The sequence below is a fragment of the Chrysemys picta genome, chromosome 1, assembly GCF_011386835.1.
Source record: "Chrysemys picta bellii isolate R12L10 chromosome 1, ASM1138683v2, whole genome shotgun sequence".
Classification (NCBI taxonomy): domain Eukaryota; kingdom Metazoa; phylum Chordata; order Testudines; family Emydidae; genus Chrysemys; species Chrysemys picta.
Genome location: NC_088791.1, coordinates 133555923 through 133574252, shown reverse-complemented (window position 1 = coordinate 133574252; position 18330 = coordinate 133555923). Strand labels below are relative to the sequence as shown.

The following is an 18330-nucleotide window of genomic DNA, read 5'->3' as shown; positions in this document are numbered from 1 at the left end:
CAAATTAAATGTAAATGTGGCCTAAATCAGCCAAAAAATGCAGAGTCCTGCATTTGCTCATGGATTTTTGAGGGCGGTTAGTCAGGGGAAACACACACAATGTCTCCTGGAAAAGAAAATTCCAGCTCCAGAAAATTCAGATCTCCTAATTTGGAGGCCTCGACACAACATTGAGAAAACATAAAATCTCAAAAGTCGAGGGACATTTCTGGTGCGGATAAAGGAGGAGAATAAAATGGCAGTGCTAATTTCTTATGGGATTCCTTTCCTTCAACTGCCACACCAGCTAAATTACTATACCAAAATGGTATCACTTTATATTGGGGAAGATTACTGCCCCTTTAAAGAGCCTGTTCTGTTCCATTAAGTCTCTAACCCTGCTTCTATTACTATACCTTCCAATGATCAGGGCCGGCTCTAGGATTTTTGCCGCCCCAAGCCAAAACAATTTTGGCGGCCCTCGTTTTTTTCTTACCCCACCCCTGGCCCCGCCTCAACTCTGCCCTTTCCCCAAATCCCCAGCCCTGCCTCCTCCCCCCACGCTCTCAAGCCTAGGAGGGAAGGAGGGAGGGAGGAAGGGGGAGAAGCGGTATGCGCGCCGCAGCCGCTCGGGATCTCCCCCTCCCTCCCAGGTTTGCGAGCCTGGGAGGGAGGGGCAGCAGCGGCGTGCGAGCCGGCAGCAGCAGCGGAGGTGAGCTAGGGCGGCCGAGGCACATTTTTAGGGGCGGCCCAAGCACCAGCTTGTTTTGCTGGTGCCTAGAGCCGGCCCTGCCAATGATGCATTCAGCAAAGTGACTAGTTTCTCTACTTGATTCTTATTGAAATGTTTTTTATAGAATCATAGAATCATAGAATATCAGGGTTGGAAGGGACCTCAAGGAGGTCATCTAGTCCAACCCCCTGCTCAAAGCAGGACCAAGCCCCAACTAAATCATCCCAGCCAGGGCTTTGTCAAGCCTGACCTTAAAAACCTCTAAGAAAGGAGATTCCATCACCTCCCTAGGTAACCCATTCCAGTGCTTCACCACCCTCCTAGTGAAAAAGTTTTTCCTAATATCCAACCTAAACCTCCCCCACTGCAACTTGAGACCATTACTCCTTGTTCTGTCATCCTCTACCAGTGAGAACAGTCTAGATGCATCCTCTTTGGAACCCCCTTTCAGGTAGTTGAAAGCAGCTATCAAATCCCCCCTCATTCTTCTCTTCTGCAGACTGAACAATCCCAGTGCCCTCAGGCTCTCCTCATAAGTCATGTGTTCCAGCCCCCTAATCATTTTTGTTGCCCTCTGCTGGACTCTTTCCAATTTTTCCACATCCTTCTTGTAGTGTGGGGCCCAAAACTGGACACAGTACTCCAGATGAGACCTCACCAATGTCGAATAGAGGGGAATGATCACATTCCTCAATCTGCTGGCAATGCCCCTACTTATACAGCCCAAAATTTCATTAGCCTTCTTGGCAACAAGGACACACTGTTGACTCATATCCAGCTTCTCGTCCACTGTAACCCCTACGTCCTTTTCTGCAGAACTGCTGCCTCGCCATTCGGTTCCTAGTCTGTAGCAGTGAATGGGATTCTTCCATCCTAAGTGCAGGACTCTGCACTTGTCTTTGTTGAACCTCATCAGATTTCTTTTGGCCCAATCCTCTAATTTGTCTAGGTCCCTCTGTATGCTATCCCTACCCTCCAGTGTATCTATCACTCCTCCCCGTTTAGTGTCATCTGCAAACTTGCTGAGGGTGCAGTCCACGCCATCCTCCAGATCATTAATGAAGATATTGAACAAAACCGGCCTCAGGACCGACCCTTGGGGCACTCCGCTTGATACCGGCTGCCAACTAGACATGGAACCATTGATCACTTTTCTTCAGTGCATCTCAAGCCAAGTCAACATTTATATTCTAGTGTGATCCTTTATGTACCATGAAGTTGCCATTGTGTGGTGCATGGAAGTCAAGTGACTTGGTAAAAGCCAGCCAATGAGAGATAGCAACTGAGAGGATTAGGAGTCCAGACCCCTAGGTGCCCGTTCCTTTGCCTTAACATCTAAGAGAACGTCGCCCTAGTTATATTTTTTCTAGGCTGCCTATTTAAAGCCTCTTTTCAAACAAGAAAGACAAACCAGTTATTACATTAAGAAACATCTTTGGTAGCAAAACTAGGAGTGAGGGAGCTACCTATAGGTCTTGCACTAAAATAGGACTTGTCCTTAAGGAACAAATTATTTTCAGGCCCTTATGATCCAGAATAATTTATTGTCAGGCCCTGATGGCTCAACTTCACTGCACTTCCATTTGACTCAACAAAATGGCAGGGGGAATAGGAAGCTGATTATGGCTCCCTGAGTCTCAGAGCTGATCAATGACACCCTTGCACAGGTGAGAGCAACCTGGGGGCTGCTCTAACTGTTTCCAACTGGCTATGTTCCTTGATGGTCCATATATCAGTTGAGTCACAGATAGAGCACAGTGTATTTCGTCCAAGCTGCCTCCCTCTCCCTATGCTGGGGTTGAGTGGATGGGATGGGTCTAGCACAAGGCCTCAGTACACAGTTCTGTGACAGTGGAGAGCGCCCCCTTGCCAGGAGGATTCACAGCAGTGGCCAGACTGGCTGCTTTCCAGCCCCTTTGCACTCTCAGATGGTGGGAAGAGGCTGGGATGCTCGGGAGAATCTAGCAAGATAGTGTCAGAGTCCCACTCAAATCAGACAGTTAGATGTTGGAATGACCTAGATAGGATGGTACTAGTTCAAGACAAATGAGCTACAAGCTCAGGAAAAATATAGGCTGAGGACAAGTGACTAAAGCACAGGACAGATGTTGCTGAATAGTGCCTCTGATCAGGGTTTGACAAGCAGAACCTGTTACTGATTTGAGTCAGTAATACCAAGATACTGGGATGCTGCAGCTGGGATCGAACATTCACAGGCGCTGGCAGCAGGATGCTGCACTGCTTTGAGAGCACTGCTTCTTCTTTGGGCCTCTTTGATTCCATTAGCTTTCCCACTCAAAAAATTGTCTTTAAAATGGCAACAGGTTTCATTTCAGGCCAGTAACCACAGCCTCTTCAGGCTTCTGCTTCAGGGTTTCTACAGCTGGGAAAGATGGTGGGAGGCAATGACATGACTGGTGTGCTAAGGACATGCTTCCATATTCAGGATGTCCTGCTATTTGGACTGAGGGAAGGCCCTGACATTTGCATTTGGGGAGTATGAGTAAGCCTTCAATCTTCCTTCCCTCTGATGCACATCCACTCCCTTCCAGCCAGTCAGTCGTACTCTAGCTTTGGGCTGGGTGAGAGAGTAGGACAGAGGACACAACGGGTGACCTGAGGTAGCATCAGCATGTAGAGCAGTAAAGTGTCTCTGGCAGTGGCAGGCCACTTGGCACTGCTGTCTGACTGTCTAGCTCACCATCAGCAGTGCACCTAGAAGAACCTGCTGAAAATTGAGCTGACAGGAGATTAAGCTTTGCTATGAGGCTAATGGATCCGCAGAGAACATCATGTAACTTTCATGGGAGCGCAGCATGCTTCGGCGTCTCCTCGGGAAGGTTTTTATGGGTGTCTGTAAGACCAGGCATGAAAGACTGAGAGAGAACAGAGGTCCAAGGGATCCGACTGGGAGCACTGGAGAGATGAAGAGCTAGATTGTGCCATTAGGCACAGCCCTGTGTAAGGGGCGGTGCATATCTGTGCAACCCCAGCAGCCACGCAGGGAAGAAGTTGTAACTCAGAAAGTCCAATTGCCTCTCTGTTCCCCCTTGCTGCATGGGCAAGTCTTCTGCTACAGCCCCATAACAGGGGCAGATTACTTCCTGTCCATACCAGCTCAGTTTCACAGGCTCACACAGTACGTGGAGTGGAGCCAAGGATTCTTCCTCTTCCTGCCCCTCTTTGCTCCCAGCCTCAACCATTTGATTGCAGTGGCAGTAGTGGCCATATGGAGCTTGCTTTCCCATTTACATCCTAAGCAGTGATGTGGGTTGGAGGGAGGTTGGAGGGTCTTATGCCCCAGTGTAGTCACGAAAGGTTGGACTACAGTCTGGCCCTAAAAGAGAAAAGAGAGGGAGAGGTCATGGATTGAGAAGGGATGACCAGTACTTCACATGCTATTCCTGACCAGGTGGCATCACTGAATAAAGGCATTATAATATTTTCAGTTTGATTCCCCATCTCTTTCCTTATGCATCCTAACATTGTGGTAGTTTTTTTTTTTAATGCAGCTGCCCATGGAACACAGGTCTTCACTGAACTGTCTACACTGACACCCAGGTCACTGTCTTAAGTTGATACAGCTAATTTAGAACCTTGTAAGGTTTAGGAGTCATTTAAGTTTTTCCCTCCAACATGCATTATTTTGCATTTATCCACACTGAACTTCATTTGCCCATCTCACAAGAGCCTTCATAAAGGTTTCTGAAATGTAGGTTATCCATGCAATGGTCTCTCTGTATTTGTATTATCTACCTGTCTTTGACGTTTCTATCACCTAGGTTCCTAAGTGTCGACACCTATGTAATAAGCTAAATTAATGCCGTAACCCCACTGAATGCTAAAAGCACTTTGCTAAACAGACTGCAGTAGTCACAGTAATTGTGATGCCATATTATAGGTGACGTTGCATTTTTTTGTTCTCTAGAGTGACCTGGAGCAGAGACAGTGGTGCTGTTCTTGAGAAGGCTTCCCGGGACATAGCAGTGCACAGCACACCCAATGAGACACAGTACTGGGATGGAAATTCCAGTCTGGGGAGGGTGTGAGTCATGAGTTGGTGAGTGAAAGAAACAGCAGGATAAAAATAACAGAACACAATATGATGCTGAATGTTAATCTGTTACGTTGCATTATCCTTGCTTGCATTACCCATAACAAAATAGCATGTAGTGTGCACTGCAGTGCATAACACAGATCGTTGTATACTATTCTGAAAGGATATGGTTTAGGATGGTAGATTGGTTATGCCTTATAATTCCTGTTTTTAGGGTTGATTGAAAATTATTAATCACATTTTTTTCAATGAAAAATGCCTTTTCAAACAGTATGGACATTTCTGTATACAATTTTTGCATCAATCAAAATTTCCAGACTTTGGACAAAACAATTTAAAATGAAAACATTTTCATTTCAATTTGAACTGAGTAGAATCAAAATGAAATTTTTTTGGTTTCCCTTTTTTTGTTTCCTTCCTCCCTCTTTTCTGCCCCCTTTCTAGGAGTAAATAGATAATGAGGAGGAAAAAGCCTCAAAATTGAAACATTTTCATTTCACTTCTATTTGATGTGAATCGGTATGAAAACGTGTTCTTCTGGATTAGTTTGAAAAATTTTGTCTGTTTGTTTTGAATTGTTTCATCAGAATGTTTTGGGGGAAATTTCAAATGCAGAGTGAAATTTTCAGTAGCACTCACTAGGGTGGCCAACTTTGGTTGGACGAATTCCTGGAAATTTCATCACATGACATAATCTTTAATTAAAGATTAATCTTTAATTCCTGGAGACTCCAGGGCGATCCTGGAGGGTGGCAACCTCGCACTCACCATTGGCTTAACTCTTCCTGGGGTCAATATTAGGCCACTGCTAAACATTTCTGAAATCCCAAACAAAATCTCTGTAATTGAAAAATGATTAAATCAGATTTTACCAAACATCTCTGAGATCTTTTCTGCACTGAAGATTATCCAGATATTTTAACTTTGAAAAAGCTCCCAAGGTGATTCTCAAATTTTCCACCCAAATTTACCTTTATGTTCTGTCCAAGATAAACACCTGTAGGAAAGTTAAAGGCCACTGAATATAGGCAGTAAGAGCCAGATTTTAAAAGGTGTTTAGGTGCCTGACTCCCAATGAAATCAATGGGAGTTAGAGACCAGATCGGATTCTGGGAGAGGAGTTAGGCCAGCACTGAGTGATATTGAAAATCTACCCTTTGCTTGAAAATTTCCCCAAAATATTCTATACTTTTGATGAAATCAGTGGGAGTTAGGTGCCTAAAAATCTGTCCCTAGGTGCCTTACACCCATTGATTTCAATGGGAGTTAGATGTCTGGGTGTTTATCTTCATCTTTAGGTGCCTAAATACCTTTGTAAATCTGGTCCTTAGGACTGAGCTAAATCTCATTGAAATTAATGGAAAAACTCCCATACACCTGAAAGGAAATTTGGATCAAGTCCTTATGCTGTGTTGCCATTTTTGGTTGGGAAGGGTAGATGCCATTCCCTGCCCTGAAAGGACAATGGGGTCTCAGTAAGGGAAATGTCATGGGGATTTCCTCCCCAGAGCCTCATGGGAAGGATTGATGGAGGTCCGTTATGGTTTAGTTAGGCATCTAGGCCCTGCTCCTGCACCATTAAAGTCAATGGGAGCTTTGTCTTTGACTTCAGTGAGCACAGGTTCACACCCATAGTCATCATTGCAGATACCACATAGACAGCTCCTAGCATTGCAAGGAAAAAAGTGTCTTCATTTTTTTAAGTGGGAAAAGGGATCTATTTTAGTCTAGTCATTTCAAGTCAATTCAAAATCCACTAAAGTGTATTTTACTTCAACTTTCTTAACATCATTTACCTTTGGGCTCTGATGGGAGTGTGGAAAATTTCAGCCAAAACAGAGAAGACTTGCAAAAGTGAGAGGCTAGTGAAAACTGGAGTTTATAACACAAGTCTATGTATATTCTTATCTATCATATTCTCTAACTCTGAATGACATAATTACCATCAGGGGTGGCTCTATGTTTTTTGCCACCCCAAGCATGGCAGTCAGGTGGCCTTCGGCGGCACGCCTGCGGGTGGTCCGTGGTCTCGTGGATTCTGCGGTGTTTCTGGGGGTGATCTGCCAGTGCCGTGGCTTCGGGGTACCCGCCACTGAACTGCCGCCAAAACTGCAGGACCGGCGGACCTCCCGCAGGCATGCTGCCGAAGGCTCCCTGACTGCCGCCCACACAGTGACCGGCAGGCCGTCCCCCGTGGCTTGCCGCCCCAGGCACGCGCTTGCTGCGCTGGTGCCTGGAGCCGCCTCTGATTACCATTCACAATGCTACATTATTCAAAATGTAAATTACATGTATTTGTAAATATTCTCCTCCTCCTCCTCCCCTCCTCTTAGCTGCCTCATGGGACAGGGCACTTACCCTGCCTCTGAGAGATGCTGAAGTTTAGCCAGGTGAGAATGCCCCTTGTCTTGCAAACACTATAAAGCATGTGTATATTTGTGTTTGCAGGATCGGGGTTTAAGTTTGTGAGCAGAATATTTTTCTTCCTTCCAGATCTTGTTACAAATGGCTTATGTGATTCCACTAAGATGAAACCATCTTGAATAATCCTTTATATTTCTATTTTCTCTTTCAGAGGCTGCCTGAGAAGCTATTTAGGGCATCTTTTTTTATAATGTTTTTAACTGATCTTGTGTTGCTTTTTTAATTTATACTGACATCTACTTAGCTTGTCATTTTTTTGTATATTACGTATTTTTATTTCCAAATTTGTAAAAAAAAATATTTTATTTTTTAATTTATATTTATGCAAGAAAAAGGAAGTCATTGTAATTGTGGTTTGACGTCTTTGGCAACAAATTTTATTCGCTACTCAGTGGCCACTGTTTTGGTTAAGACACCATTTCATTAATCATATCTGTAAACCCAATAGGGTGCTGAAGGTAACTTCCTGGGAGAGGACCTTTATGGTCCAAATTTTCAGAAAGGGAGGCTGGAGGTAAGAAAATACACAGCTGCCCTTGAAGTCAATGGAAATCTGTCCGTTGTAAATGGTTATTTGGCCAAGCTAACTGGTGATTTGCATAGGCAAATACCTGATTTGCAGAGGTAGCTGTATTCATTGCATGCACAAATGTAGGCATGTAATTGAGCATACTATCCTGCAAGTGGATCTACCTACTTTTCTGAAAATGTTACCCTAGAAATCTAACTTACGAGTGTAGGGGAGAAAAGTAATTTCTTTCTTCTGTGAAATCTGTCTATGCAACTGTACTGAATTAGAAGATTTGTCCAACAGGAAAGTCAGGAATGGTTTCCGGAGGCACGGATACATTATTGGTTTGCTCTAAAGTAAAGCAAAATAATGGAACATTGCAATCTATGTGTCTGCCACTCCTGATCTAAGCCATATCTCTGTATCTGGTATGCATCCTAAAGACTGCACCTATAGTTGCTTGGTAGAGGACTGGCTGCCTTTCTCCTGGTGTCACGCTGCAGTAAAAGGACATTGGGAAGAAGTTCAGAGATTGGAACTAACACAGGTAGCCAGATTCCTTTGCTCCCTGTTCCCATACCTTCTTGGGATATGAAACTCTATTGAAAACCTTTCCCCTGCATACATTGCTTTGGAGTTGCCCAGCTTCTTCTCCGCCGCCCTCCCTTCCCCCTCACATGGATGTGTTCTCATCGGTTGGATTCCTCAATTTGGATGTTTGGAAATCTGTTCTTTTGGGGGTTTTCTCTTACAGAGAAGCTTCTCTGCATTCAGAGCCCAGTTTTGAACTCATTCTCAGACACAGTGAATTTTGGACTCTGCTATTTTGGATTTCGTATGGAAATACATGAATGATCGTCTCTAAGTCTTTGCTTTCCTTCCACTAGTGCTGTTCTTTGTCAAACTCTCTCATAGTTTAGGGAGATTATTCAAGCACCATTTATTTCTGTCTTTTTTGACATTAATTTTCTTTTATTTCTTTTGTATTTTTAAGATGTGAAGTCTCCAGGGTTAATATTTCAAATCTTAGCATCAAAGTGCTGTGCATACAGGTCTAGTACACATCTGAAGGTTAGTCTTAGTTTTTGTGTGGCTTTGACTTGAACACTTTTCCATTTCTCTTTCTGTTAATATTGGTATTTGGGAAATGTGCGCTGCCTGTATTCTTTCTGCCTTTTGCCCCTGTCTCTTAATTCAATAAAAAAATGTTTTCCTCAAAACTATGTTATTTACGGTATATTGTACCGAAACAAAGTCTTTGTAGGTGTGCACTGGATATATCTGACATACATAGGAGATCTTCTGATGTGGAGTTTGAGAGGGTGGAGCTATACCAGTGAAGGGGTAAATTAATCCCAGCAATAACTACACCATATTGCTTACATTGAGAAGATTTTATTTTCAAAAGCATCTATTTCCTAAAACATTGCACACCCTGGGTTTGATTCAGAGCTGGTATAAGCAGATGCAAATCAATAGAGTTTCACCCATTTACACCAGGTCTAATTTGGCCTCATGTGTATATCACATGTTATTCCACCTCAGTGACTACAATACATCCTTTGTCCTGCTCATGAGGGTGTATATGCCTTTTAGGGATCGTAGGAGGAAACTTTTGTGGGTAGTATTACACCACAGCCTCCCTCAGAAGAGAAGAAGGATGGTCCAGTGGTTAGGGTTGTAGCCTGCAAATTGGAGGACCTGGCTTCAATTTTGGCTCTGCTGCAGGCTTCTTGTGTGACCATGGGCAAGTCACACTGTGACTTAAATTCCCCATCTGTAAAATGGGGACAATAGTAGTTCTCTAGCTCACGGGGATGTTGTGAGGAAAAAGACATTAAAGATTGTGAGGTGATCAAATGCTACAGTAATGGCAGCCATATAAATACCTAAGATACACAGATGGGTAACAGGGGACACCAACAGGGTATTAACCAGACACAGCTGCTTTAAATTAGAAGCAGAGAACTCTCTTATTACTGTGTGTATCCCAGCCTCTGCTCAAGAAGAGCAGGTGAGTTCTGTTCCTCTATTTAAAGGAGTGCTACGCAGCAGGAGAGGAGCTATAGAGGAAGATACAAGAGAGGTTTCCTAGGCTGGATGGCTCTTGGGTGAGTATAATATTTTTCTTCTGTGAACCCTGTGTTGCTTTTTGAATTGAATATACTCTTATGTGGTCCTGGAAAAAGGCTGGCTCACCTGTTTCAAACCCTTTGAGCCATTCTCCTAAGCTGGTGTAAACTAACATTGCTCCTTTGACATTATGGGGGTTCAGTTATTTGACACTGAGGATCTGGCCATTTATTGTTTAGCTGAAATCTGTTGCCATAAAACCCAGCCTCCCACAGGGGTTTTTCTCTGTCTGAAATAAAATGAATGATGTGACCTGAGATATTATTGATCAGACACAAGCCTTTAGACCTTCACAGTCTGAAAAACAAAGAGCGCCTCAAATAACGTTAACTTTCCTTTCCATGACAAGCGGCTCCTGTGACTTTCAGCACTGCTCTTTCTTGTGCGTAGGGTCAGAATTCCTGATCCTGTAGTGTGCTTCATTTTATGCATGTGCATAATCCCAGCTGATGTGAATGAGATTATTATTTACATACTCAGATGTCTGCAGGTAGAGGCCTTAATTAGCATTTTTAAAAAGTGATCAAATAGTCTTTGATCTTGGTGTGCATTTACAAAACTTCACAGGGCTATAAATTTTAATAAACTTTAAAAAAACTCTCAGAGGAAGGCTATGAAACACTCCTATGTCTCTTCTGCTTTATGGAGATTCAGTTTCTTTTGTCAACTGTATTAGGAGCTGCTCACTATCCGGAGACACTCAAGGCCACTATTACTGCTGCAATATTCCTTTGGGGTCTGATGCAAAGCGTATGGAAGTCAATTGGAATTTTTCCCATTGACATCAGTGGGTTTTGGTTCAGGCTCTTGCTGCCACACGAGTCCATTAAACCAGGATATTAATGAACCATTCTCAAAATTAGAGATGCTTTTCATCCTGGCCCACTTCAGACTTTTGATCACGTCAGTGACTGTTTATAGTACTTTAACTCTGTCAATAAAAAGAAAACTCTTGTTGGGGTTCCCCTGTGAACTTTTCCACTCAGTTCCTCCAGAACTCAGCCTTGTCATTCAGCTTTCTTTATTTGGCATACAGCAAGACTAGGCTGAGTTGATCAGCCCTCACGCATATGGGGCGTACCGCACATTCAAAGTTACACAGCAAAACTCTTCCGTTATATACACTTACACATTCTGTTGCATTTACTATACATTGCATCACCTGTTTGGGGATTGGCTTGGTCACTTTGTAATAGGAACCAATCCCTGTACAGCATGCACTGCCCATGCACAATTTACTCATTACCTCATCTTACATTGCAGGCTCATTTTATTCATTTTTATCTTGTCCTTTGTAAATTATTCCTAGGGTGTCCCCCCCCTCTTATTTTAGCTAGTGTGGACATTGTTTCCAACCTGCTGATCTATTTGCCTCCCTAATCCTGTCTCCCCAAAAAATGAGGCCTCACCCATGTCCAATTACTCATGTCAAGCCAGACCTACAATTCTGAATCAACCGAGTCCTTCTATTCAGTAGGATATTTATCGCTATGGAAAGCCAGTGGGATGCTTGTTAGCTTTGCATCTGCTCTGGGACTGAGGGAGCTGAAATTCTAAGTTCCCTTGCCAGCAGCTGTAGCATAGTCACTAGCCTCTCTAGGCAAAGCGGCCACTAGAGGGAGACATAGTCCCAACCCTGTAGTAATGGGGACTACACCTATAGTTGTGACTGAATTATCCAGTAATACTGTACCTATCTTAATCTAGTAGTATATATTTAATATATAAATTAATTGCTTAGGTATTCATCAAATTAACTGGTGGTTTATTGAAATGGAAGTGACGGAGTCCAATTATCAGAGGTGAACAGTTCCTTCTTTGAGTTTCAGAGTGGCATTTTGGCACCCAATTAACTGCTTTTGTACCTAATTATTGACCAACAGGTAGAGTTGAAAACTCTCAAGTTTTCTTATTTTGCTTTTGAAGAATGATTTGCAGGTCATTTCTTAAGGAAGATAGTGGGACAGATTTTTATTTTGCCAACATATTGGTAAATCTAGGGTAATTCTGTTGATTCCAATGGAGTCACTCGGGATTTATACAGGTTGAATGAGAGCTGGATTTAGTCCATTGCGCATATAAGGTAGGCTGCTTTCTTCTCTCTGTGGTCGAACATGACCTCCCAGGCTGTAGCTCTAAGACACATAAAGGAAATGGGAATTCTGTCCTGTGAGAAGCAAGGCATAGATCTTTCCAATTCCTCTTCATATCTTCAGTCACAAGGCCCCAAGGACCATGTAAACTCACAAAAAATATCCCAAATAGCCAATCCAAATATAGCTTTTGTCTGAGGCCATACTCTCAGTGACATTGTGTATAAATTAAGGTTATGACATTCAAATGGATGACTAATTTTGACCCAGTCTCAGTCTTTGCTCTCTCTATTCCGGTCTCTGTGGAGTCCCATATGCTCCAACAACTCTTTTGGTTGGACTTCTGCTTCCATCTGTAAACTGTATGCAGTGGTGGATTACCGTATGGGCTGATGGGGCGGAGGGCGGGGCATGCCCAGTGGCCCTGCAGGAGCTGCCAGAACTCTAGCCCCACTCTCTGCTCCTCCTCTTCCCCCGAGGCCCAGCCAGAAGCCTGTGGAAGGTTGATGACCAATTCCCCCTTACCCCAGGCAGATCTGGCTGAGTGCTTCTACCCCAAGCCCCACACTGAGCTGACCCAAGCATGTTCCCTTCCCCTCTGCCTGGTGTGGCACTGGACTGAGCCCCCACCCCCTATGCAGTGCTGGATTGAGGACTGCTGGGCCGAGGACCCCCCCAACCCTGCATGGCGCTGGAGCGAGTCCCCCGCCTACAAAGCTGGAGCGTGCCTCTCTCTCTCTCCCCCTTCCCCCTACATAGTATGGAGCTGCTCTCAGCCCTTCTCCCTTTCCCCCTCTGCACCCTCCTGCATGGCATGGAGCTCCTCTGAGCCCCTTCTCCCTTTTCCCCCTCCCCCCCAGGTGGAGCTGGCCTGTGCCCCTCCCCTCACACCCCCGAGCTCCACTGCTCACCCCCCTGCTCATCCCCCTGCCCCTTTTTGGCAAAACTGAGCATTTGTCCTGTTTGCTCTTGCAAACAGGACAAATGCCCAATTTTGTCAAAAAAAATTCAGGATGTCTGGGTCAAAATGGGAAGTATGGTCACCCTAGGCCAGACATCCCCAAACTTTGTCAGTGGTGCCTCCCCGCACCCATTACCCAGTCTGCGCCCCCTTTGGGATAGGGTTGCCAGCTTTCTGATTGCAGAAAATTGAACATGCTTACCCTGAGGCCCTGCCCCTTCCATAAGGCCACAGCCCTGCTCACTCCATCCTCCCTTCCTCTGTCGCTTGCTCCCCCCCACCCTCATTCACTCATTTTCACCAGGCTGGGGCAGGTGGTTGGAGTGTGGGGGGGTGGGGTGGGCTCTGGCTGGAGAGTGCAGGCTCTGGGGTGGGGCTGGGAGGGCTTGGGGGTGTAGGAGAGGCTCCACGCTGCAGGGTGGGGCTGAGGGGCTTGGGGTGTGGGAAGGGACCCAGGCTGGGTTAGGGGGTTGGGGTATGGGAGAGGGTGATGGCTCTGGCTGGGGGGTGTGGGCTCTGGGGTGGGCTGGGAAGGAGGGGGCTGGGGCATGGGGTCAAGGGGGTTTGAGTGTGGGAGGGGGCTCCAGGATGGAGCAGAGGGTTGGGGTGCAGGGGAGTGAGGGCTAGGTGTGTGGGTTCTGGATTGGGGCCAGGGATGAGGGGTTTGGGTTGAAGGAGGGGGATCAGGGCTAGGGCAGGGAATTGGGGTGCAAGAGGAAGTGTGGGATGTGGGCTCTGGGAGGGAGTTTGGTGTGGGAGGGGGCGCTGGGCTGGGAGGTACAAGAGGGGGGTGCAGGCTTCAGGAGGGAGTTTGGGTGCAGGAAGGGGCTCAGGATTGGGGCAAGGTGTTGGGGTGTGAGGGGATGAGGGCTTTCGCTGGGGGTGCAGGCTCTGGAGTGGGGCCAGGGATGAGGGGTTTGGGGTGTGGGCTCCAGGCAGAGCTTACCTCAGATGGCTCCCAGGAAGTGGTTGGTATGCCCCTCTGGCTTCTAGGTGGACGGGCAGCCAGAGGCTTTGCCTGCTGCCCCCATCCACAGGTGCTACCCCCACAGCTCCCATTGGCAGTGGAGCTGCCAGGGTCCCTTTTTGACCAGGCATTGCGGTCAAAAACCGGACGCCTGGCAACCCTATCCCAGGAGCTGGGGCCAGGAGCAGGGCCAGGGCCTGCGGTTGGGGACTGTGAGTGAGGGTGGAGCTGGGAGCAGAGCCACAGCTGGGGGTGGGGGCAGGGCTGGGGTGGGGCCAGGGCTGGGGCTAGGGCTGTGCCCTGCTGTGCCCCCCTGAACATTCCTCCATGCCCCCCTAGGAGGGTGTGCCCCACAGTTTGGGGACCACTGCCCTAGGCTGTGGTAAGAGCTGCCCGGGCAGCTGTCGGGAGACTCGGCCCTGCACCTGCCTTGGGCAGGGGACGGGGGTGCCTGAGAGCAGCCCCCAGCCCTGCCCCCCAGGGTGCACTGCACAGGGCAGATGGAGGGTCCAGGGCTCCCCACAGTGGTCCAGGCTCTCTGGGCAGCTCTTATCAGGACCTGGCTTCTGGCCCAGTCAGGGGGCAGGGCCTGGGGGGGTGGGTAAGGGGAGGAGCAGGGACATGGCTTCATGGTGGGGATGAGGGATGTGGGGGGCCCAAATCTTTTTGCCCAGGGCTCCAACATACTTAATCTGCCTCTGCCTGTATGGCCTCTGCTTGACTCCCACTGAGTTTTGGACATGGAGTATATACTCCTCTAGCAATGTTCAATAAGTAGTATGATCCATCCACATAAACAAGTAGTTGTGTAGGCTGTGTAGTTTAATTAGAATTACCATTAAATGAAGACTTCTTTAGTTTGGATGAACTCATTTCTACATTGTCATTTTTCCTTTCTAACTGATCATTAATTATTAGAGGGTGGGAAGCCATTCTGGTTAACCCCATGAGCTGGTTAACAAACTGCTATTAGGCACTGCTACTCTCACTTCTCTTGATTCCTTTTATATGTTTTTTATTCTGATGCATGCTCTGAGCACAGCTGCCAGCTCATGTACTCTTCAGCAATCCAAAGAGAACATTTTTCTTCATAATTAATTTACTACTGTAACTTCTGTAGAATCCTGACAAATGCATGCAACTGCATAATATTCTATTAAAACCAAGGATTTTCTACCCCGTATAGATGTAATAAAGAAATCAAAGCACATGCTGGATATAAATCCAAAACTAGAGCTGAATCCAACATACTTTGAATCCCTTATGGCAATGATTGATTCCAGCATACTTCAGAGGACAACAAGAAAAGCATCTACTTCTGAGCAGCTGCAAACTGAGAATCATAGAATCACAGAATATCAGGGCTGGAAGGGACCTCAGACGGTCATCTAGTCCAACCCCCTGCTCAAAGCAGGACCAAGCCTCAACTAAATCATCCCAGCCAGTGCTTTGTCAAGCCTGACCTTAAAAACCTCTAAGGAAGGAGATTCCACCACCTCTCTAGGTAACCCATTCCAGAGCTTTACCTCCAAGTGAATTTTTTTCCTAATATCCAACCTAAACCTCTTCCACTGCAACTTGAGACCATTACTCCTTGTTCTGTCATCTACCACTGAGAACAGTCTAGATCGATCCTCTTTGGAACCCCCTTTCAGGTAGTTGAAAGCGGCTATCAAATCCACCCTCGCTCTTCTCTTCTGCAGACTAAACAATCCCAGTGCCCTCAGCCTCTCCTCATAAGTCATGTGCTCCAGACCCCTAATCATTTTTGTTGCCCTCTGCTGGACTCTTTCCAATTTTTCCACATCCTTCTTGTAGTGTGGGGCCCAAAACTAGACACAGTACTCCAGATGAGGCCTCACCAATATCTAATAGAGGGGAATGATCATGTCCCTCAATCTGCTGGCAATGCCCCTACTTAAACAGACCAAAATGCCGTTAGCCTTCTTGGCAATAAGGGCACACTGTTGACTCATACCCAGCTTCTCATCCACGGTAACCCCTAGGTCCTTTGCAGAACTGCTGCCTAGCCATTCGGTCCCTAGTCTGTAGCACTGCATGGGATTCTTCCGTCCTAAGTGCAGGACTCTGCACTTGGCCTTGCTGAACCTCATCAGATTTCTTTTGGCCCAATCCTCTAATTTGTCTGGGTCCCTCTGTATCCTATCACTACCCTCCAGCGTATCTACCACTCCTCCCAGTTTAGTGTCATCTGCATCTGAGTGGTGTAGGGTTTGTAGACTGCAGTAATAGAAGCAGTGAACATAGGAGGATTGACATTTCTGTGTTGGGATTGAAATTATGGGGGTACTGCAAGCAAGGATCAAACAGCATCATTCATAGGGCTGGGTAGGAAATGGGGTTTTCTTATCCCTGGAGAATTTGTGAGATTTCAAAAATCTTCCCCCTCCCAAATTGGGATGAAAAATTGAAATCTTAGATTTTCATGAATGAAAATTTCCCCCTCCCCTGAAAACAACAACCAGATTGGTTCTATTTTTGATTTTGATATCTTTTACTTTTTTTAATATACTTAATTTTGAAAGCCAAAAATCAGATTTTTGAGTCAAACTGAAGTTTTTGTTTTGAAAATGTCAGAATGAGACTTGTTAACTTTTTTTTGGGGGGGGGGGGGGAATAACAGGACACTTATTGAAACCAACTCTTTCCTGTGATCAGTTTTGGTTTTGACATATTCTCATTTCCAGATGAGAAAAGACTTTCAGTAAATTCCCAGCTGGCTGTAATCAGTTGTGCTGTGTGTGGGCTCAAAGGCTGAAAAATCAGGGGGTGAAGCAGGCCGGGAATGGGGGGGTAATGCCTGAGCTGTGTAGCATCCTAGAGTCTGAATAGCAGGGGATGCTGTAGGTCAGAAATAATGCACACTGGCAGAGCTGTGTATGGTGCCAGGGCTTGAATATCAGGGGATGTTGCAATTTGGGATTATAATCCACAGGCCTATGTATGTTTGTGTCAAGGGAACTTGCACAGCTCATGCCCCCAATGTGCCTGGCTAAAATCACTGCCAACTCCATCTATTGAACACTAATTCATTTTTTTAAGAAGGAAAATGAGGAAAATGAACATTAATTTCCAACAGATGGGACTAGAGTAGGGCAGCTGCAGGTATACAGTACATTACACACAGCATGCAAGTGTGTGTGGAAGCCTTTCCAAATAGTGCAGAGGCCTCTCTGTTTCCCTGACAATTGAATCAGGTAACTGTATTTTTCCACTGTCACGCCACAAATCCTGTTGCTCTCTTCTGCCCATTTGAAAAAATGGGTGGACTCAGGGGACTGCTAATAGACTCTGGGTGTTGGGCAGCAATCAACAGCATGGTGTTGTCCATGTGAGACTGGTAAACACATTCCTGTAAGATCATCATTTGTTTTACATTCTGGGTTGAAAGCCTGTGTAAACAAGATTACAGAACAGGCATGTAGAAAACAAAACGATAGCAAAGACAGGAGTAAATAAGATTACTAGGCCAAATGGTGCCGCTAAGCACATTATCCACACTGCAGGGGATGTACAGCTGGGGCAGGCCTGGAGGAACTCTGCCTATGCAGACAGAATACACTGGGGTGTAGAGAGCTCAGGAGAAGAACACTCATTGGGGTTCATTAGTGTTGCCAGTTCTCTCAGATCTATTGTAAGTCTCACGATAGCTGGTGTGTGGGTTTTGTTTTGTTAAAGCCCCAGCAGCTCCTGAAATCCTGTGACTGAGAGAATCTCAGCTTTCAGATAACAAGGAAAAGAGCTCTCAAAGCTGTAGAAAAGCTTGAAAACCTAAATCCTAATGGCTCAAAACCTGAAGTCCAATAAAGAGAACCCCAAATTATTATTATTTTTAAATATCATGGCATTTAAGCCAACTTCCTGTGTGTGTGGGTGGATGCAGGGAGGCAGACTGGCTCATGAAGGGTTGTATGTTTTTTGTTTGTTTGTTTGTTTGTTTGTTTTTTAATGCTTGATGTTGCCAGTGCTGTTTGTGTGGGCCCAGTTCTGCCACCCTTACTCAGACCAGCTAGTCCCATTGAAATCAACAAGGTTATTTGCAGAATAAGGGACTACTCACTATGAGTAAGGGTGGCAGAATTAGGCTATATAAGCTGTAGTGAGTGCCACATCCTCCTGGTTACTAGCAGAAGGCAGAGCCCTGCACCCACTCCCAGCCCAGCTGGATAGACTCTCTTTACAGCACTGGCACAGTCACAGTAGTCTATCTCCCTTCTCCGGGTGTTCATGGATAGCTAGCAGCAGCAAGTCCTCCTTGGCCCTGTGTGGAGGCAAAAAAGGTGGAGGAAGCTGCACTCCTCAAGCACTGTGCAAAAAGAATCCATGTTTGACTCAGATGGGGAAAGGGTGATGGGTTTTAATGTTACCCTCCTATTCCTGAAAAGAGGGCCCTCACTTGGCCTGAGTAGCATTCACTTGTGACTGACTAGTTCTCTTAAATAAGCAACAGA

The 18330-nt window shown here is 45.8% G+C and overlaps 1 non-coding gene across 1 annotated transcript in view; it reads left to right on the top strand.

Moving 5' to 3' along the window:
• The window catches only part of LOC101935593 (uncharacterized), a 30454-nt gene extending 21530 nt beyond the window's left edge, over positions 1-8924 (top strand). Inside the window, exons 2-3 of the transcript XR_010593387.1 lie at positions 4641-4772; positions 7345-8924. This is a non-coding gene — a transcript (uncharacterized LOC101935593). The remainder of the gene's footprint in view (positions 1-4640; positions 4773-7344) is intronic.
• The last annotated feature ends 9406 nt before the right edge of the window (positions 8925-18330 follow it).